Source organism: Heterocephalus glaber, unplaced genomic scaffold (genome assembly GCF_053883595.1).
Source record: "Heterocephalus glaber isolate CG9 unplaced genomic scaffold, H.glaber_assembly_v1.0 deba00000331, whole genome shotgun sequence".
Taxonomy (NCBI): domain Eukaryota; kingdom Metazoa; phylum Chordata; class Mammalia; order Rodentia; family Bathyergidae; genus Heterocephalus; species Heterocephalus glaber.
The window spans coordinates 4269925-4294145 of record NW_028258142.1 but is presented as its reverse complement, the minus strand read 5'-3'; the positions used below and the strand labels follow the sequence as shown (position 1 = coordinate 4294145).

Sequence of the window (24221 nt, the reverse complement as noted above, 5' to 3'; positions counted from 1 at the left end):
CTTCTTTCCAACTAGTAGGCAGTCTCAGCAGGCTCAGTCTTCCTCCTGTGCCACGCATTCCCCTTCCTTCCACCCTCAGAGCCATCCCACTAACCACAGCAGCCATCATCTTGACCTGGGAGTCCAGCCGTAGCTCACTGGATCACCGCTAGCCCCACCTAAATGTGACTTGCTCTGCTTTCAACTAGGCTATTCTCAAACAACTTGGTTGCGGCCACATGGAAATCAGGCTTTGAATGGTGAGGCAAATCCTCTCTCCAAGAAGATTGGTCCACATGCCCTGATCCCATGGGGCTACAGACAGAGCACCGTGCTGGACCACAGCCTCAGGCTTGGCTCTCCGAGGACGTGACCCTGAACCTCAACAAGAGTGGCTCAGCCTCCATAGTCTATGATCATCAAATCTGGACTATTCTTTAGGATAGCTTTCCAATTTGCTTAAATAAGAACCTTACAGTGAGGCATAGAGTTGCACAATTTAAAAAGGTCTCAGGGAAGTTTACCGTGATGCCTCTGTTTATGCAAATTCCTCATCTGCCCCTTTCAGGATTCTCTGCCTCCATTTGCTCATCTTCAAAATGGGTACCCTAATAATACCTTGAAAACTGATGAGGCTTAAACCAATGATTCATACTAACTATTTTGGATAATACCTGATTTACAGTGAGAGCTCAGTAAATGATAGCTTCACCATTGTGTCATTGCCGCTATTATTATCCCATTCTTACTTCCTTCACACCCCAGCTCACATGCACCACACCAAGAAACCTTCCATGACCACAGGAGTCTCTTCTAGGACTCCCTCCTTCTTGGGAACTTACAGCATTTGGTGTGTTGTCCCTTCACTGAGACTCAAGAGCAGGTGCTCTTTAAATGCTATTTATTGTATTCTTCTTTCATCTAACGTGTGGAGCTGCACACACACATACACACATTCACACACAGGAGCGCACACACCTGGACTTACAGAAGACACCCACACTGTTCTTTGTAAACTCCATGGCACCCACCGCAATGCCATGCCTCCTGCTGCACACCTCAGAGCCTGAGCCCTGGAATCTCCCCCACCCCTACCCCAGGGAATGATGAGCTTCCTCAGGTTTCTAAGAAAGGGTCTGTCAGGTGAGCTGTGAGTCGGCCAGCTCTCAGTGCCAAGACACTCACCTTCAAGAAAGTGAGATAGTCAAGCATCCCCGTGGCTTCTTGATCCATTTACGGTGCTACATAAGCCAAGCAATTTGGAAGAATTTCAGGGTCGGGTCGCTTTTACATTCTGCATGCACAGTTTCTCTCTCTTATTAGTGAATACAGGATCAATTGCCAATCGCAGCCCATCTCCACATTCAACACAGATGAAAGAGAAAAGGAGAGAGAGACCAGAGAGCCAGGGAGGAAGTAGGTCCTAGAACATAACCCACCCCAAATGCACAGTGCTCCCTGAAACACATTGGAAACACCAAATCATTTTTTTAAATTTTATTGGTACATTTTACGTGTACAATATAATGACATTCATCTTTGGAAACCTGCATCTTTATATAATTTCTCTTGGTTCTTATTTTTTCCCCTTCCCCTTCCCTCCCTTCAACCCCTCCATCCCTCCTTATTTACAAAGACTTTGTTTCCATTTTTTCATTTTCTCATATTAATTCCATTCCTTTCTTTCCTTTCCCCTACCCCTCCCACTTCCCCTTCCCCTTTTCCCCTTTTCTTCCTATTTCACATTATCTATTATACCTTTTAGTCCTCATTTACACTTTCAGTTTCTCACACTAGAGGAACTATTCGGTATTTACACATATGTGTCCTATTTATTTTACTTAAGAGTATTGCCTCAATGTGCATTCATTTAGCTATAAATGTCTCTAATTTCTCATTTTTTATGGCTGAGTAGTACTCCATTTTATTTTTTAAAACACATTTTCTTTATCTAGTCTCCAGTTGTTGGGCAATTGAGCTGCTTCCAAGTTTTAGCTATTACAAAATGTGCTGCTATGATCATGGGTGCACATACATCACTGTGGTATGATTCTTTTAATTCTTTGGGGAAGATATCCAGCAGGGGAATAGCTGGGTCAAGTGGGACTTCCAGTCCTAGTTCTTTGAGGTATCTCCATACTGATTTCCACAGTGCTTGCACCAGTCTACACTCCCACCAGCAGTGGAGCAGTGTTCCTCTTTCCCCAGAGCCACACCAGCGTTGTTATTGGTGGATTTCATGATAGCAGCCATTCTTTCTGGGGTGAAGTGGAATCTCAGCATTGTTTTCATTTGCATCTCTCACATGAACAGTGATGTTGAACATTTTTTCATGTGTTTATTTGCTGTTTCTACTTTTTTAAGAAATGTGTGTTCATTTCAGATGCCATTTTTGGATTGGGTCTTTACATTTGGGAGGTCTGATTTTTTAAAGTTCTTTATAGATTCTAGATAGCAGACTTTTGTCTGAGGAACAGCAGATAAAAAAATTTTCCCACATTGTGGGTTGTCTCTTCACACTGTTGGTGGTTTCTCTTGCTGTGCAGAAGCTTTTTAATAAGAAGAGATCCCACTTGTTGATTGTGCTAGTTCACGGGCAACTGAGGTTTTGCTCATAAAATCTTTTCCTACACCAATGTCTTCAAGGGTTCTACCTAACCTCTGTTCCAGCCAGTTCAGTGTTTCTGTCTTAATATTTAGATCTTTAATTCATTTTGATTTTAGTTAGTGCATGGTAAGAGATATAGGCCTAGTTTTAATCTTTAGCAAGTTGAAACCCAATTATTCCAGCACCATTTATTAAAGAGGCTATCTTTCCTCCAGTGAGGGTGTTTGACTCCTTTGTCAAAGATGAGGTGGCTGAGTGTGTCTGGAGATGTGGAAACAACAATCTTGAAAGAGTCTCATTAGTCTCTGAAGATCCCATGGCCACACCACACCAGTCCATGAGCTAGGCTGGTTCTACTTACCGCACAATATTAAATGCACAGACTCTATTAATCCTTACAGATTACTTCTAATCAAAGGAGCAGGGTATGACAATTGACAAGCCTGAAGACCAGTTTTTCTGTGTTGAGAAAAGTTAAATGAGACCAGGTCTCTTCTACTTCCCTGAATCTCAATTCTACTTTAACAGAAACAGGTTAACAGAAAGCCATGCCGCGTACTAATATTTTCTATATGTAGATGGAGCTCATTTGCACAGCTGCCACACAAGTTAGAAGGCTCCTCCTTCACTCCCAGGGGATACAGAGAGGATGCTTTTATGGCTGTGCAAGCTGGAATGCACAGGCAAATGCCAGTGTTTCATAGGGAAAGGTCACATTGTGACTGTGTCTTCATTTTGGTGTATTTTCTTGCAGATCTTTCCATATTATCATATCCTTGCTCTATTGTGATCTTAGGAAGTTGGAAGTCTTAATACATTAGAAGAAATTACCATCCAGCAATGATATGTGTCACAATAAGTGATTGATTGTAAGAATCCATTGTACTTGGGATAAAAAGACAACTCTACTTCTCCATTGTGGTGATAGAATTTCTCAAGCCCTATCTGAGCCAACAGTATAAATTTGTGATGTAGCTTTCTGGGGGAAAGGCTTTTGGCCACAGAACAAAACTAATTCTGTGCTGAAAAAACTCATGAGAGATCTTCTTAATCCCTGGGGCTAACCAGGACCTCTCAAAAGATCCAACAGAGGTGTTTTGAAAGCAGAATGTTCTCAGGGGTCCTGGAATATCAAGTCTGCACCAATGACTTGCAAAGAAGCCTCTGAATCAGAAATCCTCAGCCTTGCCACTATCAACCCTTGCAACTGAATTATTCCTTGTTAGAGAGGCTGTTGTGAGCATTGTAGGATGTTTCAAAGCATCCCACTGTATACAAATAGTATCCCTAATGTGACAATCAAAAATATCCACAGAAAATTCCAAATGTTCTTGAGAGGGGGCAAAAATATGCTCTTTGCTAGAACCATGGCCCTAAAATAACAAGGAGGAAGTTCTTGGTTTTGACACCAGATTTCAGTCAATACTTGTCACTTTGCTAAGTGGACCAGCAAATTTTGGCTCTATCACACTTTAGCTTTCGGTGAAAGAAGGCAAAAGACACCCCTCGTGTCCCTTCAAGAGGTTTTCCAATAGGAGCATTTCAGAATGAGCCAGGTGGTCTTGCGGGTTCCAGGGCTCCTCATGTTTCATGCATGGGATGTGGCCCGGTGGTGCTCAAGTCTTGCCTTATGAATAACTGTTTCATCCTCCTCTGGGAACAAATCCTCTGGCTTTCGAAGGACACCGAGACAGGTTGCTTAATGATCATTGGGACATTGTGGCACCGATTTTTAAAATGAAATACACATAAATATCCGAGCCTGGGGGTTATTTCTCTCTAGTCTTGATGGTCTCTCTCATCTTAAAATAATTTACAGGAATTCTGCAATTATCCTAGGTCCCGGGTTGTTTTTCCTTGCATCAGTTTACAGAGATACTTATCAAAAGCCCAAACAAGGCACCATAAATCGCTCGTCTCCTTGGTAGGCTCACATGGTTCTGGGTCCCCTGTGGTCTATCAAAGGGTCACTTGGTGCGAGGCCAAGCTGCCAGACGTCTTCCTTCATTGCTTTTTTAATTTCCTCTCTTCCTTCCTTTATTCTCAGAGATACTACATCTTTAAATAAAAGGCAATGCACAACTTTACGGGAAATTTCATTTTAAATAAAATGTTCTTGAATTTAAAAAAGAAAAAAGGAGAAAGGGAGGAGGAGAAGAAAAAGGAAATCCTTCTCTTGAGTTGCCTGGACTTCTTGGCTCAGGCTGTTGGCCTGGTTCCCACCTTGTTCCACTCTGTACAATCAGTTACTTTCAGACAACGAGTCAATGGAGGCAACCATACAGAAAGGGAACAGGCTCGCTGACTGCTTTTCCTTAAACCTTGCTATGTACAGAAGATGAGCTTGGTGTCCTTTGCTAGCTGGTCTTTCTCCATTCGATGGCTGAGTTCCATCTCACAGTGCCGGGCTTTATGTCAGGGGCTTGTTTCTTTTTTTTTTTTTTTTTAATTTTTTGTATTAAATTATTTTATTGGTACATTGTAGGTATACAACACAATTACATGTCTCATTGGGAATTGTACCTTTACATAATGCATCTTGGTTCTTATTTTTTCCCTATTCCTAGCCCTCCCTTCACCCCCTCCACCCTTCCCTATTTACAAAGACTTTATTTCCATTTTTTCCATTTCTCAGCATTTTTCCTTTCCCTTCTTTCTTTTCCCCTGCCCCTCCCACTACCCCTACCCCTTTGGACCTTTTCTTCCTATTTTGCATTATCAATTATTCATTCTAATCATTGGTACATTTTAGGTATACAATATAATGACATTCATCATTGGAAATTTGCACCTTTACATAGTCTCTCTTGGTTCTTATTTTTCACCCTTGCCCAGCCCTCCCTTCAATCCCTCCAGTCCTCCCTATTTACAAAGATTTTGTTCCTATTTTTCCATTTTCTCATATTAATCCCATTCCCTTCTAACCTTTCCCCTAGCCCTCCCACTTCCTTCCCCTTTGCCCCTTTTCTTCCTATTTCACATTACCTATTAGACATTCTAGTCCTTATTTACACTTTCAGTTTCTCACACCAGAGAAACTATTCGGTATTTACACATGTGTGTCCTATTTATTTCACTTAAGAGTATTGCCTCAATGTGCATCCACTTAGCTATAAATGTCTCTAATTTCTCATTTTTTATGGCTGAGTAGTACTCCATTTTATTTTAAAAAACCACATTTTCTTTATCCAGTCTCCAGTTGATGGGCATTTGGGCTGTTTCCAAGTTTTAGCTATTACAAACTGTGCTGCTATGAACATGGGTGCACATATATCACTGTGGTATGATTCTTTTAATTCTTTGGGGAAGATCCCCAGCAGTGGAATAGCTGAGTCAAATGGGACTTCCAGTCCTAGTTCTTTGAGGTACCTCCATACTGATTTCCACAGTGCTTGCACCAGTCTACACTCCCACCAGCAGTGGAGAAGGGTTCCTCTTTCCCCACAGCCCCACCAGCATTTGTTATTGGTTGATTTCATGATAGCAGCCATTCTTTCTGGAGTGAGGTGGAATCTCAGCATTGTTTTCATTTGCATCTCTCGAATAACCAGTGATGTTGAACATTTTTTCATGTATTTCTTTGCTATTTCTACTTTTTTGTCTGAGAAATGTCTGTTCATTTCAGATGCCCATTTTTGGATTGGGTCTTTAAATTCCGGAGGTCTGATCTTTTTAAGTTCTTTATAGATTTGAGATAGTAGACCTTTGTCTGAGGAAGAGCAGGTGAAGATTTTTTCCCACATTGTGGGTTGTCTCTTCACACTGCTGGTGGTTTCTCTTGCTGTGCAGAACCCTTTTAATAAGAAGAGATCCCATTTGTTGATTGTTTGTGCTAGTTCACGGGCAACTGAGGTTTGGTTCATAAAATCTTATCCTATACCGATGTCTTCAAGAGTTCTACCTAACCTCTGTTCCAACTGGTTCAGAGTTTCTATTTTAATATTTAGATGTTTAATCTATTTCAATTTTAGTTTAGTGCATGGCAAAAGATATAGGTCTAGTTTTAATCTTTGGCAAGTTGAAGTCCAATTTTTCCAGCACCATTTATTAAAGAGGTTATCTTTCCTCCAGTGAGGGTGTTTGGCTCCTTTATCAAAGATGAGATGCCTGAGTGTGTCTGGCATTGTTTCTGCATCTTCTAATCTGTTCCACTGGCCCTCAAGTCTGTTTTTTTGCCAGCACCATGCTGTTTTTATCACAGTAGCTTTGTAGTATAGTTGCAGGTTGGGGATTGTGATATCCCCTGCCATATCTCTGTTATCTTGAATTGCTTTTGCTATTCTGGGTCTCTTCTTGTTCCAAATGAATTTTTGGATTGTTTTCTGCAGGTCCATGAAGTATGCTGCTGGGATCTCAATTGGAATTGCATTGAATGTATATAGCAGTTTTGGAAGTATGGCCATTTTCACTCTATTAATCCTTCCTACCCAGGAGCAGGGGATGTCTGTCCATTTTCTGATATCATCTTCAATCTCTCTTTTCAGAGTGCTACAGTTTTTAGAGAAGAGGTCTTTGATTTCTTTTGTTAGGTTGATTCCTAGGTATTTCAGTTTTTTGGATGCTATTGTGAAAGGAATCATTTGCCCTATTTCTCTCTCAGTGAGTATGTCATTCATGTAGAGGAAAGCTATTGATTTTTGTGTGTTGACCTTGTAACCAGCTACTTGACTGAATTTGGTTATTAAGTCTAGAAGACTTTTGGTGGAGTTCTTGGGGTTTGCTATATAGAGTATCATGTCATCTGCAAATAATGACAATTTGACTTCTTCATTACCTATCTTTATTCCTTTTATTTCTTTCTCTTGTCTAATTGCTGTGGCTCATGTTTCCAGAACTATATTGAACAAGAGTGGTGATAGTGGACATCCTTGTCTTGTTCCTGATTTTAGTGTGAAGGATTTCAGTTTGTGACCATTTAGTATGATATTGGCTATTGATTTTTCATAGATGGCTTCTATCAGTTTGAGGTAGAGACCATCTATTCCAAATTTTTGTAGGGTTTTTATCATAAATGCATGTTGGATTTTGTCAAATGCTTTTTCTGCATCTATGGAGATAATCATATGGTTTTTGTCCTTGGCTCTATTGATATAGTGTATTACATTGATTGATTTTCGTATATTGAACCATCCCTGCATCCCTGGGATGAATCCCACTTGATCAGGGTGTATGATCTTCTTGATGATCTTCTGCATTCTGTTTGCAAGTATCTTATTTCTTGCAGTTGGCCAATTTCCTATCTCCCTGATGTCCCCCTTCCTCTTCAGAATGGTCTCTCTGCCTAGCAGTCTTCATAGTCAAATGCACTTGGGGACAGTTCCATGCCACTGAGGACTTGTATCTTTTGCCATTCATTCCTGAAGCATCAGTGAGAACTACACTCACTCCACAGATGACTCACGAGGTCTACATTTTATCTTCATTTTTTGGTCTATGGAAAATCATGCATCTTGTAGCTTAATATGAAAGAAACCTAGAAAGAAGAGAGACTTTTCTTTCTTTTGAACAAGGGCTGGTGTGTTCCTCTCATTTCTTTGTTCCATAATGTTTTGAACTGGATAAAAAGATGAATCAATGAATAGTTACAATATAATTCTGGAAGAGAACATTTTATTCTAGAACATAAATTCATAGCACATGTGTGTTTGAGGGTTTTTTTTCATCAGAGTGCTCTTTCTCTACAGATAAGTATTTGCATGAAGCTCTTCAACCTCAGTTATGGTTATGGTAGCACCATCACTAAGTATTTTTAATTGGGCTGTGAATGATAATGCACTGTAGTCACAGTCTGGATTACCCTCCAACAGCACAATTGCTCCTATGTGGATTTGTCTTCTTGTGTGGTTTTAACTCTATATGTAGGCAACGGAAAAAAATGTCTTTCCAGAACTAACAACTGGCAAAACATGACCAGTGCAAGGAAGGAGTTTATGACTAAAAGAAACTCAAGCATTTTTCACCCCTGCTTACTAAAGCACCTTGAGTAGTGTGTACACAGTTAATGGAACAAATATACTGATTTGTGCCTAAATTAAAATCCAAGAGAATGGTCAGGAAGTCATGAAACAGCTTGGTAAAGAGCCAAGAGCACCATATCAAAACCCTACCTGTCCAATCTTCCCTCCTACCTGAGATAAATTAGTACCAAGTAAATTCCTATTTCACTGAGCTGCTGTTATCTTAATGAGGAAATAAGTCTACATCCCACATCTAAAAGTATCTCAATTACTCTTAAGAAGAAAACTATGAAACTGAGGGAGATGTCTAAGCCCTGCAGAAGTGATGTGTATGATGATTAAAAAAAGTAAGAGCTGAAAATGAAAAACACTGATTGTTAACACAAAGAGAGTCAAAGTTAATCAACTATCAAAAGTAATAACAAATCTTTGAATCAGAAGGTGAACATTTAATCAAACCTTCTCTTTCAAAGATTTCCAGAAGTACATAAAGAAGATATGCTGTTCATCTAGGTTTTTCTGAACAAGGGACTATAACTGTGACAGAATTTTGCACATGATTTAGAAAAATACAAACATTTTTAACTTCAAAAAATTGAATAGTAGCTTCACTAACCTCTTCTATTACATGTTCTAATTATTCTCTAAGAAAAAAAACAAAGAAATCAAGGAAACAAAAGAAGTGGATGGACAATGAGAAAGGAGAAATGCTGAAACAGTGAGAAGGCAGAAAGAAAGGAAGACAGAAGGAAGAGAATTTCCTCCTGAAGTCCACAAAAACAGATGGGCTGACTAGGAACTACGGATAGCAGCAGCAGATAATAGTATTATATGTTACTCTTTCAAAAATTATTCTAGAGACTTCTACTTCCTAATAGAGAGAGTAGACAAGGATTTCCTTGTTCCTCCCACTTAGGACTGCTGAAATGCCTACACACTGTACATAGAACAAACATGAGAAGGTTCTCAAGGCTAAAGGGAAGAAAGGACCTTGGAAGACAAGGAACACAAAGTGGTGTCTTTTTTAATTGCCTCCTGTTTTGGTTCATGTCTAGATGTCCCCCAGAAGCCTCATGAAGTCATAGGTGGGGCTTTTTCAGAGGTGGCTAGATCTAGAGTATGTGACACTGGTTGGAACTGATTCATGGTGCAATGTTGGGATAAAAAAACACTATGATTAAGGATGTGAGTGCTACCCACCCTACGTATCCTTGATAAGATATAAGGGATAGAAAGAGCTGAGATCATCCCTTGTTTGCTTTTGCCATCTTCTGCCTGCAATGAACTGTTTCTCCTCTGCGATTCCCCTCTGCCATGTGCCATTCTGCCTTGCAGTCAGTCAACTATGGACTGAAACCTCTACAAACTGTAAGCCAAACAAATTTTTCCTCCTTTAACTTTGGGTGTCCAGTATTTTTTCTCAGCAATAAAAAAAGTAACTAAGACATCTCCTATATATTGGACCAGTTACTAGACAAGCCAGAATCCCACGAATAGCAATAGGCACAAAGACCAGATGGGAATTCTGTTCTCCGTAGACAAAGCATCAGAGGGGGTACTGCTTGATAAGAGTAAAACTATGTGGACAAAATCCATTCCACTGTAGCCAGAGGCCACAGGATATGTGCAGCCCTGCCCACCACCATCAAAGGGAGCACTCAGCCTGGCACCATCACCAAGATGTACCAGGGACCCCCAAGGAAGGTCACATGGAGACCTAGACTTTGGGACCACCTGCCAGCAAAAAGACAGTATTTTCCCTCCCTACTGAACTGGTATCAGAGGCAACCTGCTGAGGTTGGATTTTTACTATTAAACAGTAGGACAAGACCTCCCTGCCATAATGTCAGTGAAGGCCATGTGAGGAACAGTGGCAAGGCCCCTCCCCGGTGAACCAGGTGGTATTCATGAAGGCCTGGTAGGGAGTCTTAGATCCCAGCCTCTCAGCAGCAATTCAAGTAGGCATCATGGTTGCCACCCCACTGAATGGGAAGAGTGAGATCCTTCCTCTTCCACCCTTTGCCAGACCTCAGAGGTGACCTGCTAAAACAAAAGATTTAAATATAATCCAGAAACTCATAATACAGTGCTCAAAATATACAGGTTTCAATCAATAATCATCCCTTATAGCAAGAACCAGGAAAATCTCAATTTCAATAAGAAAATGCTATCAGTAGACATTAACATTGAGATGCTAGAGATATTAGAATTATCTGACAAAAATTGGGTAGTCTTCATAAAAATATTTTACTGAGCAATTAGAAAAACTAAAAAAATGAAAAAATCTCAGCAAAACAACAGACAATATAAAGAAAAAAATTAAACTGAAAAGAACAACAGCAGAATGGGGTAGGCAAAGAAAATAGTGCACTAGAATGGAAATTACCTGATCTGAACAGAGAGAAAGCAAGGAAGTCTGGAAAACAAGCAAAGCAACAGAGCCCACTGTGATAACTAAATATGAATATTCATAGCCCAGAGTCTAGGAAGCACTCAAAGATATAATAATTGAAAATATTCCAACTACTGACAAGCACAGTCCTACAGATTCAAGATGCAGAGAAAGTCCCAAAGACATCCGTGACAAGCTGTATCATAGCCAAATTCTGAAAAATAAAGAAAAAACCTTGAAGCACCAAGAGTGACATGACATCTTATACAAAGAACAAAAATATTAGAATGATAGATGTCTGCTAAGAAACATGGAATCCAGAAGAAATCACCACAATATTTTTACAACTTTTGAAAAAACAGAGCTGTCATAATTCTACGTACAGGAAAAACTGAGTATCTTCCTGTAAAAGAATGTTCAGAGGATCTGTTGCTAGCAGACCTCCCTTAAGACAATGGCCAATGGAAGTTCTCTATACAGAAAGAAAATGTTGCATGGATGGGTGCTGGAATATCAAGAAATAAGAAGAAATTGAAAGAGCAAAAGCATTGATAAGTCCAACAGACTTCCCTTCTCCTGAAACTTCTAAGTTACACAAATATTAACACAGCATGATGTGGTTCCCAAAGTATAAAGGTGAAATATTTAAGGCAATTGTAAATGTGAGAGGAGAGGGTATAATGGTAGACAGAGTCTCTACATTTCATTCAAACTGATAAACTGGCAGAAGTGGACTCTGAGATGTGTACATCATGTAATACCTAGAACAGCCACTAAACAAGCCACATGAACAAATAGACTAAGCACACTATTCACATCAAAATGGAATTTTAAAAACTGTTCAAGTTAGCCATGGTAGGAAAAAGATAACAGAGACACAAAAACAGTGAAGACAAACAGTAAACAAAAAATAAATTAAATGACACTTATGCCCTAAAACATCCACAATTACAGTGGACCCTTGACTAATGAACTCAATTCGTTTGCAAGGGCTGGTTGTAACTCAGGTTGGTCAATCAAAGGCTCAGGCTCCTCTACACAGCCGTCAAAGTCTCTCTCCTGTATATAGGCAGATCTCAGTGTCCTTAGAGAGACACCGGAAGAGGATTTCTCAATTAACCCTACACAGGAAAGGATGTTGTCATGTTCCTTCCAGAACTCTTTAAGGGTTAAATCTGTATCTGAGACCATCTGAAAGCACAAGCAGCTGGCATTTGGGTCACAACTCAAGACTTTGGTTGTAAGTTAAAACTAAAATTCCATTCATAACTCAAGTTGTTCATATGTCAGGCCGATTGTAAGTCGAGGATCCAACTGTACCTTAAATGTAAATGGGTTAAGTGTGCCAATTAAGACTGAGATTTCCTACCTTTTGTGACAACAAAGATGGACCTGGAAGACAGTGCACCAAAAGTCAGATACCAAAAGATAAAAACTGTGTGATCTCACATACATGTGGAATCTAAAATAGCTGAACTCATAGAGAAGAGAAGAGATCAGTAGCTGGAGGAAATGAGAAGGTGACCGCCAAAGGGTAGATAGTTCTATTTAAGCAGGATAAAATAAGTTTCTGCAGATCCACAGTACAATATAGTGCCTAAAGTTAACAATACTGTACTGTGTAGTGAAAATTGTGAGAGGGAAGTTCTTATGTTGAGTGTTCTTATCACCAAAATATGATAATGATAATAAAGGAATGGCAGGAAGGACGTTTTAGAAGGTGGTAGGTAGATTTACTGCCTTGATGGTGGTGCTGGTTTCACTCACCATTCATTTTACTGCCTAAGTTAAGTATGTATTCCTTTTTATATATCAATCATACCTCAATAAAGTTTTTTAAAGGCACAAACTTAAATAGGATATTTTTCTTCCAGTGTATGTTTTTGGCCCCTTTGTCAAAGATCAAAGAATTGAAGGTCTTTGAAATTGTTTCTGCCTCCCCTGTTCTGCTCAATTGATCCACATGTCTGTTTTTGTGCCAGGTAAGCTAGTACCACTATGGAAATCAGCATGGAAAGTTCCCAAAAAGAAATAAAAATAAAAATAAAAAACCATTCAACCCAGCTATCCCACTTCTAGGTATTATTCCAAAAGAGTTAAAGACATCATATTACAGTGGTACATGCATATTCATGTTTATAGTAGAACAACTTGCAATAGCTAAGTCTTGGAAGTAGCCTATATGTCTCTCAACAAATGAATGCATGAAAAAAACATGGTGTACAAATACCTCCACCAGAGTACTACTCTACCATAAAGAAATATAAACTTCAGTCATTTGCAGGAAAATGAATGCACCTTGAAACCATAGTGTTATGTGAAATAAATCAAACACACAAGCTTAAATATCACATGGTATTTCTCATATGATAAATCCAAAATATAAATAAAGAGTAAAATAAAAGTTAGATAATAAGAAGTAATGAGATAAATCTTTTGCAGATGGGAAGAGGAACGAGAGTTGGAGGTGGGAAGTAGAGGAGCAGAAGGGGATTTTAAAAAGAATTAAGATATGTTATGTTCATGTACGAACTCCTCACAAGGAATGTAAACATTATGTACTGCAAACATGTACTAATAAAAAAATAAAAATTTTTAAAAGACAGATTTCCAGAGTGGATAGAAAAATACCCAACTACACGATGTCAAAATATGCTCACATCACATGAAATAGTATAGGCTAGTTGAAGGCAAAAGAATAGAAAAAGATATGCCATGCAAAAAGAAGTGAAAAGAAAGTAGGAATGGCAAGATTGATATCATATAAAGTGGACTTTGGAATGAAGAAAATTATTAGGCACAGAGTGGTTACCACAATTACATACATACCAGGGATGGCTGAAACATAGTAAATGCTTACATACAAATTAGACTAAAAGATATATTGCCATTAATGCCCCTCAAAATCCTCCCCCTCACTTCAAACACACCTTTCTCATTGTTCCTGCCACTTTCTGAAGCAGCTCTTAAAGTTCTTTTGTAAGTATCTTTAATGTGATGGAAAATACAGTGAATATTGCTGCTGAGTGTCATCCAACAGTAAGTCAGCACATAACATTACTGTGTGTCTTCATCCACCTTATTCACCAGACCTGGCACCGTATTACTTTTATCTCTTCCCCAAACTCAAATGACCATGAAAGGTAAATGTTTTGAATCAACATTTGGAGACATGGAATGATAGGAGGCATTGATATGCCAGAAGGCATGATATGGAGGCAGCCATGACAGCACAACTAAAGACAAAAAGAGAACTTCCAGAACTAATTCAAAACTGGCAAAAATGATGGGATAAGTGTATTTGAAGCAAGGGGAAATATTCTGAGGGAGACTGACTGCAATGTGTCTTTTACTGTAATAGATTTTGTTAATTTAAACACCTATTTTTCCATCACATTGTGTGTATATATATGGATATGTACATATATGAATATGTACATATATGTATGTGTACATATATGACAAAAATGTGTTGGTCCACGTCTTGGTTACTTTCTTGTTGCTGAGACAAAATACCTGACATTCACAAGTTAAAGGAGAAAAGGCTTATTTTGGTTCACAGTTTGTAGAAGTTTCAGTCCATAGTCAGCTGGCTCCAAGGCAAGGCAGCATGGCAGAGGGGCATCACAGAGGAGAAACCATCCATGGCAAGCCAGATAGAAGGCAGTGAGCAGTGGGGCAGCAAGCAACAAGCGGCCTGCCTGCCTTTCCTTTTTATTTTATCCAGGCTACAAACATTTTGGGGGGTGCTTCTGTCTTCAGTACCCAGGGTTGGGCTTCTGTCTGCAGTAAATCCATTCAGCCACATCCTGAACTATGCTAATTCCAGTCAATAGACTAATTTACTACCATGCACTCTTAGTTCCAGTATCACATGCCCTAAATCCAGCCAGTTCCAAAAAGCTCCACCTAAAGCACATGAGACTTTGGAGGGACATCTAGATACACTCTGTAACAATCCACCAAATAAAAAACTAATGATCCTAAATCTGTATATATTCAACAACAGTGCTGCAAAATATAGGAAGCCAAAAACATAAAATTGAAAGTAGAAATAGACACATCCAAAATTATAAATGGAGACAAAATCAGTAAGCATATAGATGAAGGCAGCATCATCAACAACCAGTATGATCTAATCAACATATATGTAGAACACTCCACTCAAAAACGGCAGAATAAACATACATTTGCAGGGCACATTACCAAAACTGATCAAATCCTGAATCATAAAATAAACCTTGCCACATTTAAGAGAATTAAATCATACAGTTCGTGTTCTCTGACCAAAGTCAAATTAGGAACTAAAATAAATTAGAAATCAATGAACAGAACAATAATAAGAAATTCTCCAAACACTTGGAAACTAATAAAAAGAAAATTTTTAATAATCTAAAAGAGAAGGAGTTTCAAGGAAACTTTAAAAATGCTTTAGAAAGGTAACAAAAATGGTGGGACACAGCTAAAGCAGTGAGATAAGAAAAATGTATAGCATTAAATGCTTATATTAGAAAGGAGGAGATTTTTTTCAAATCAGTAATCTAAATTCTCAGGTTTAGACACTAGAAAACCAAATAGCAAAATAACCTAAATCAAGCATAAGGAAGGAAATAATGAAGACAACAGCAGAAATCAATGAAATTTAAAATAGAAAAACAATGGAAAAATCAATTAAACATGAGGTAGTTCTTTGAAAAGATCAAGAAATATAGCAAGTTTCCAGCTCAGCTGAAATAAACAAGAGAATTATTCATATTCTATTATTAATATCACCACTAGAGTAGTACATATTACCATGGACCTTGCAGACATCAAAAGAATAATAAGGAAATCTTCCACACAGCTCAACATAAATCTAACAACTCAGATAGAAGGGAACAACTCAAAAAATACAAACTATCACAGTTCATGTACCACTCAAATAAATTTTGGAGTGGCCCAACAACTATTAAAGTAACGGAATTTCTTTGAAAACTCCACAAAATAATCTCCAGGCCCAAATGGTTTCACTAGAGAATTCCTCCAAACACCAATACTACACAACTTCGACCAGAAAATAGAAGAGGCAAATAAATTTCCAAGTTCATGTAATGAAGTCAGTAGTGCCTTGAGACCCAAAGTTTTTTTTAAAAAAGAGCACATTCATTCATGAATATAGACATAAAAGATCTTTGATAAAATTCAGCAAATGTGTGTGTGTGTGTGTGCGCGCACACATGCACATGCATGTAAGCATCTGAGATTTATTCTATGGGTGCAAGACTAGTTCAGTATTTGAAAATCAGTTAATATCATTGCTGTATCTTCCTCTAAATGCATTTCTCAATCACAAGGCCCAGTGTGATAGTATTTGGAGGCAATGCCTTTGGGAAGTGATTAGGTCAGGAGGGCTCTGGAACAGAGATCTCAGAAATATTCCTTCCTGCTTCCACCATGCTATGGCACAGCAGTGAGAGGCACATCATAAGCCAGGACCCAATTCCACAGCCACCCTGACCTTGGATTTCCAACCTCCAGAATTGAGACAAATAAAATTCTGTTGTTTATAAGCCACTCAGCTTATGATATTTTATTATACCAGACCGCATGGACACAGACAATAATCCATCATATTAACAAGCTAAAGAACAAAATTCACATGAGCATATCAATTGATGCAGAAAAAAAAGCATTTCACAAAATTCAACTCACAGTCATGATAAAAACTCTCACAAAACTAGAAATAGGGGGAGTTGCTCAGCTTGATAAAGAACACTTACAAAAATCCTACAAAACATCATACTTCATACTGAAACACTAAATGTTTTGCCTGCAAAGACCGGGAGAAAAGCAAGAATATCTGCTTTTGCCACCACTATTCCACAGAGTATAGACATTCTGGCCAGCAATGCAAGGCAAAAAGGAAAAATAATAGACATACAGACTGGAAAGCAAAAGAATTAAAACTGCATATAGATGCAGATTTTCTCATAGAAATCCATGATACTAACAAGAAAGAAGTCCTAAAACCAGTGGGTTCAGAAGGTTCACAAGATATAAGAGCAACAAAAAGAATCAGTTGTATTTCAATGTAGTAGTAATGAACATGTGGAAACAAAGTAACAATGCAATACCGCTTATAACAATTACAAAATTAGATCAATAAGTGCACACAGAACCCAGTGAGGAGCCAGTGTGGACCAGAGCGGTTCGGCTGCAGGTAGGTCCAGCCAGGGCCCCACGCTGGCCCTAGCCACTTGGGCCCACAGGCCCCAGACAAAGAGCTACACAGTCACACAAGCAACAGCCAGAGGCCCACCCCAATAGCATTGGTAAGTATGTGGAGACCCTAGCCAGAAGTCCACCTGGAAACCAGCAACTGAGGAGCACAGCCCTCAGCCAAAGACCATCCCAGACAATAGCTACCTAGGAGGGCAGGCACTAGCCAGAGTCACACATAGATATAATCTCAAGTGTGCACAGCCAGAACCCCACCTGGACAACAGGACAGTGCAGGGATCCAGAAGGCCAACACCCTGACTCAGGAACTGGTGCAGTGGTGAGGAGCAGAGAAAAGGCTGCTCGGCGGCTTGCTGAGAATTGAAGACCCCTGGATGAGTAAAAAGTTGCCTCAAAAAGGTGCAGCAGGCTGCATCTGTTGAAATGAGAAGACACATAAATAAGTCTCAAAACCAGACCTCCAGATCACCTTAGGCAACCACAAAGGGAAACGAGATGTAACAATATGATACTCAACCACCTGGACTCCCTGAACTAAAAAGGAAAAAGGATCTGGAAAAAATGAAATTAAAAATAATTTCTGAGATAACAACAGGGATTGTGTCCATAGTGCAAGACGTGATTAATAAATCTAGAGCAGACACAGATAAAAAAACAGAAGAGATGAGGAACATGATGGAATCCCAACATAGGAAACAAATAGAATTCGTAAAACAGATGTAAACAGATTTCCAGGAGAATAAAAATTCCTTTGAAAGTTTATGCAGCAGAATGAGCCTATGTGAGGACAGAATATCAGTTATAAAAGACAGGATTGCAATTAGTGAACAGGAAAAAAATTTTTTCGTAAAAATAGTAAAGAACCGGGGCTGGGGATTTAGCTCAGTGGTTCTGCCGCCCGCCTTGCAAGCACAAGGACCCAAGTTTGATCCCTGGTACCAATTTAAAAAAAAAAGAATTTGGAGGGCCAGGGATTTAGCTCACTGGTGCTGCCACCTGCCTCAAAAATAGTAAGGGACCATGAGAAATCAATCCAGCAGCTGCTAGATGATGCAAAGAAGAATAACATAAGACTGATCAGAGTCAATGAGGAAACATGAGAAAGTGCAGATGACATAAAAAAAACTGTTCAAAGAAGTATTGGCAGAAAACTTCCCAAGCAAGGGAAAAGAATTTGACAAACAGATAGGTGAGGCATATAGGACTCCAACTAGTCATGATCAAAAAAAAATCTACACATAGGCATTAAATAGCTAAGATTCTAGAAACCCAACAGAAGAACAAAATTCTATAAGCAGTTAGAGAAAAGAAACAAATCACATACAAAGGAAAGCCCATCAGAATCACAGCAGACTTCTCAACGCAAACCCTGAAGGCAAGAAGAGATTTGAGTGTTGTATTTCAAGCCCTAAAGGAAAACAACCTCCAACCAAAATTGATATACCTACAAAACTATCTTTCAAAATTGATGGAGAAATAAGATACTTTCATGATAAAGAGCACCTTAGAAACTTCATGAATACAAAACCAGCACTCCAAAAAATTTTAAACAATATCCTAGGAAAAGAAAATGAGGATCACAACCCAAGGAAGCCCAGCAGAATGAATCCACTGGGCATAATAAGAAATTAAATGCAAATGGGGAGAATCCAAAAAAAAAATTGTGACAGTAAGTCAATTCGTATCAGTTATAGCTATCAATATTAATGGCCTCAATTCACTAATCAAAAGAAGTAGATTGGCAGAATGGGTCAAGAAGCAAGATCCACCAGTATGCTGCATACAAGAAACACACTTAATTCAAAAAGAAACTCATAAACTGAAAGTTAAAGGGTGGAAAACAATACTCCATGTGACAGGAACCCCCCAAAAAAGGAAGAGTAGCTATCCTCTTTGCAGATCAAATGGATTTCAAACCAACACTGATTGAGAGGGACAAAGAAAGACACTACATCCTTGTAAAGGGAAAATCCAAGAGGAAGAGATGTTAATCATAAATATATATGCACTAAATACTAATGTGCCCAACTGTATAAAATAAACACTAATGGACATGAAAAATGAATTAAGCACTAATACAATAGTAGTGGGGGACCTCAACACCCCACTGTCACAAATAGAGAGACCAACTAGACAAAAAATAAACCACAAAATACTAGAACTCAATCAAACTCTTGAAAAAATGAACTTAACAGATGTTTGCAGAGTGTTCCACACCACAAAATCAGAATACACATTCTTTTTGGCTGCACACAGTTCACTCTCCAAAATAGACTTGCTCAGAGAACATGTTTAAGTAAGTGCAAGGGAATTGAAGTTATCCCCTGTATATTATCAGAACATACTGCAATGAAATTGGAGATCCATAGCAAAAGAAACCGCAAGAATTTAATAAACACGTGGAAATTGAAAAACACACTTCTGAATAACCAATGGGTCAAGGAAATTAAAGAAGAAATCAGACAGTTCCTAGAATTAAATGACAATGCCAACACAACATATTGGAATCTATGGGACACAGTGAAAGCAATTCTATGAGGGAAACTCATAGCAGTGAATACTCATGTTAGGAAAACAGAGCGAGCTCAAATAACGACCTGATGCTGAACCACAAACTTTTAGGCGTGCTCACTTCGGCAGCACATATACTAAAATTGCCACAGTAGAGAGAAGATTAGCATGGCCCATGCACACAGATGACATGCAAATTCATCAATTTAAATTTTTAAAAAACTTTTAGAAAAAGAAGAGCAGGACAAACCCAAATCTCATGAAAGGGAGGAAATTATAACAATCAGAGCAGAATTCAATGCAATGGAGACTAGAGAACAGTACAAAAAAATCAGTGAACCAAAGAGTTGGTTCTTCAAAAGAATAAACAAAATTGACAAAACTTAGCCAAACTTATCAAAAAAAAGGAAAGAAAAGACTCAAATCTATGCAATTAGGAATGAAAAGGGTGAAATTACAACAGACCCAGCAGAAATCCAGAGGATCATCAATACCTACTTCCAGAACCTATACACCAATAAGATGGAAAACACAGAAGAAATGGACAGATTCCTAGATAAGTATGAATTACCAAAGTTGAAAGAAGAAGACCTAAAATTCCTAAACAACCCAATATCAATTAATGAAATTGAAAACATAATTAAAAATTACCAACTAAGAAAAGCCCAGGCCCTGATGGCTTCACCACTGAATTCTACAAGACATTTAGAGAAGAACTATTGCCACTACTGTTTAAACTCTTCAATGAAATTGAAAGGGAAGCAATACTCCCAAATTCATTCCTGGAATCAAGCATCACTTTGATCCCCAAAGCAGAGAAAGACCCAACCAAAAAGGAGAACTATAGGCCAATCTCACTAATGAACATAGAAGAAAAAAATCCTTAAAAGATACTGGCAAATAGAATGCAGAAGATCATCAAGAAGATCACACACCCTGACCAAGTGGGATTCATCCAAGAGATGCAGGGATGTTTCTACATACACAAATAAATAAATGGAATACACTATATCAATAGCGCCAAGGACAAAATCATACAATCATCTCAATAGATGCAGAAAAAGCTTTCAACAAAATCCAATACACATTCATGATAAAAACCCTACAAAATATTGGAATAGGCAGTCTCTACCTCAATCTGATAAAAACCATCTATGAAAAATCAACAGGCAATATCATACTAAATGGTCAAAAACTGAAATCCTTCACACTAAAATCAGGAACAAGACAAGCATGTCCACTATCACCACTCCTGTTCAATATAGTTCTGGAAACATTAGCCACGGCAATTAGACAAGAGAAAAAAATAAAAGGAATAAAGATAGGAAATGAAGAAGTCAAGTTGTGATTATTTGCAGATGACATGATACTCTGTATAGAAGACCCCAAACACTCCATCAAAAGTCTTCTAGACTTAATAACCAAATTCAGTAGAGAAGCTGGATATAAGGTCAACACACAAAAGTCAATAGCTTTCCTGTACACAAACAACAGAGTCACTGAAAAAGGAACTGGAGAAACAACTCCCTTCACAATGGTATTTAAAAAAGTGAAATACCTAGGAATCAACCTAACAAAAGAAATCAAAGACCTCTTCTCTGAAAACTATAGCATTCTGAAAAAAGAGATCAAAGAGGATATCAGGAAATGGAAAGACAACCCTTGCTCCTGGGTAGGAAGAACCAATATAGTGAAAATGGCCACACTTCCAAAACTGCTATATAGATTCAATGCAATCCTAATTAAAATCCCACCAGCATACTTCACAGACCTTAAGAAAATAATTCAAATATTCATTTCAAACAAGAAGAGACCTCCAATAGCATAAGCAATTATAGGCAACAAAGACAAGATGGGGGTATCACAATCCCCAACTTAAAACTATACTACAAAGCTACTGTGATAAGAACAGCATACTACTAGCAAAAGAACAGATCCAAGGACCAGTGGAACAGATTAAAATATGCAGAAACAACTCCAGATATACTCAGCCACCTCATCTTTGACAAATAATCCAAACACCTTCACTGGAGGAAAGACAGACTTTTTAATAAATAGTGCTGGAAAGATTGGGTTTCAACTTGCGAAAGATTAAAACTAGACCTATATCTCTCACCATGCACTAAACTAAAATCAAAATGGATTAAAGATCTAAATATTAAAACAGAAATGCTGAACTGCCTGGAAGAGAGGTTAGGTAGAATTCTTGAAGACATTGGTGTAGGAAAAGATTTCATGAACAAAACCTCAGTTGTACATGAACTAGCACAAACAATCAACAAGTGGGATCTCATCTTATTCAAAAGCTTCTGCACAGCAAGAAAAAACACCAACAGTGAAAAGAGGCAACCCACAATGTAGGAAAACTTTCTTATCAGCTGTTCCTTAAACAAAGGTCTACTATCTAGAATCTATAAAGAACTTGAAAAAATCAGACCTCCCAAATTTAAAGACCCAATCCAAAAATGGGCATCTGAAATGAACAGACATTTCTCAGACAAAGAAGTAGAAATAGCAAATAAACATATGAAAAAGTGCTCAACATCACTGCCCATTCAAGAGACGCAAATAAAAACAACACTGAGATTCCACCTCACCCCAGAAAGAATGGCTGCTATCACGAATAAACCAATAATAAATGCTGGTGGGGCTGTGGGGGAAAAGGAACCCTTCTCTACTGTTGGTGGGAATGTAGACTGGTGCAACCACTGTGGAAATCAGTATGGAGATACCTCAAAGAACTAGAACTAGAGGTTCCATTTGACCCAGTTATTCCCCTGCTGGGGATCTTCCCCAAAGAATTAAAAGAATCATACCACAGCGATATATGTGCACCCATGTTCATAGTGACACAATTTGTAATAGCTAAAACTTTGAAACAGCCCAATTGCCCATCAACTGGAGACTGGATAAAGAAGTTGTGGTTTTTTTATAAAATGGAGTACTACTCAACCATAAAGAATGAGAAATTAGAGACATTTATAGCTAATTGGATGCACCTTGAGGCAACACTCTTAAGTGAAATAAATAGGACACACATGTGTAAATACCGAATAGTTTCTCCGGTGTGAGAAACTAAAAGTGTAAATAAGGACTAAAAGGTATAATAGATAATGTGAAACAGGAAGAAAAGGTACAAAAGGGAAGGGGAAGTGGGAAGGGGAGGGGAAAGGAGAGAATTGGCATGGAATTAACATGAGATTATGAAAAAATGGAAACAAAGTCTTTGTGAAGAGGGAGGGGTATTGGCCGGGCATTTAGCTCAGTGGTTCTGGAGCCTGCTGCGCAAGCACAACGTCCAGAGTCCGATACCCAGTACAAAAAAAAAGAGAGAGAGGGGTGGAAGGGTTGAAGAGAGGGCAGGGGAATGGGGAAAAAATAAGAATCAAGATAGATTATATAGAGGTTCAAATCTCCAGTGATGATTGTCATTATATTGTACACCTAAGATGTATCAATAAAATTGATTTTTTTGCATCAATGATATTTTAAAGTAGTTCATTTCAAAAGTGAAATGTTAAGTCTCAATCCAACAAACATGTACCGAACTTGTATTCTGAAAACTACAAACTGCCAATGAAAAAATTCACCAACAGGCAAACAGAGGATTAATCACGATATCACATGGATGGGATAGAAGACTGGACATAAAGATATCAACTCTCCCTTAATAGACAAGAACACTTAACACAATTTCTTCACAGGATCATAGCACAAGATCCTGGCAAAAATTTTTGCAAATATACAAAAGATTGTTCTAAAATTTATACTAGAAGTCACACATCGTAGATATAGCTAAAACTATCTTGCAAATAAAATGAAAGGAATGATACTAAATGATACCAAGACTTATTATTCTATAGCTCCACTAATCAAACTTGTATGATATGGACAGACAACATAGATCATTAAAACATAATGGAGAACTCAGAATTACCCTGCATGAGTATTGCCCACTGATACGTTAACCAACATGGAAAAACAATTGAACGGACAAAGAAACTTTCTTTTTCAAAAGCAAAAGGTGCTGAAAAAATTGGATATCTACAGGCAAAACGGAGCCCCAACCTAAATCTCACATCTTATATTAAAATTAACCCAAATATAACAAATTTAAATGTACTATAAAATTATAAAACTTTTGGGCCGGGGATTTAGCTCAGTGGTTCCGCCACCTGCCTCACAAGCACAAGGACTCGAGTTTGATCCCTGGTACCAAAAAAAAAAAAAAAAAAAAATTATGAAACAGGAGAAAAACATTGAGATCCAACATTTTGCAAAAAAAAGTTCTCAGATGTGACATACATACCGTGAAAGAAAAACTTCAGTAAATGGGATGTGAACAAAATTAAAAACTCCATCTACAGATGACTCTGTTAAAAGAATGAAAAGAACAAACTGCCACAGGGAGAAAATTCTTAAAATATGTTGTTTAAGGGGCCAGGGATTTAGCTCAGTGGTTCCGCCACCTACCTTGCAATCTCAAGGTCCTGAGTTCGATCCCCGGTACCAAAAAAAATACGTTGTTTAAAAACTCTAGCTACAAAAGATTCTG

The 24221-nt window shown here is 38.3% G+C and overlaps 1 non-coding gene across 1 annotated transcript; it reads left to right on the top strand.

The window, feature by feature from the left end:
- The first annotated feature begins 19779 nt into the window (after positions 1 to 19779).
- On the top strand, positions 19780 to 19882 carry LOC147830012 (U6 spliceosomal RNA). The gene has a single exon (XR_015445075.1). It is a non-coding gene; the product is annotated as a U6 spliceosomal RNA (small nuclear RNA).
- Positions 19883 to 24221: the final 4339 nt, after the last annotated feature.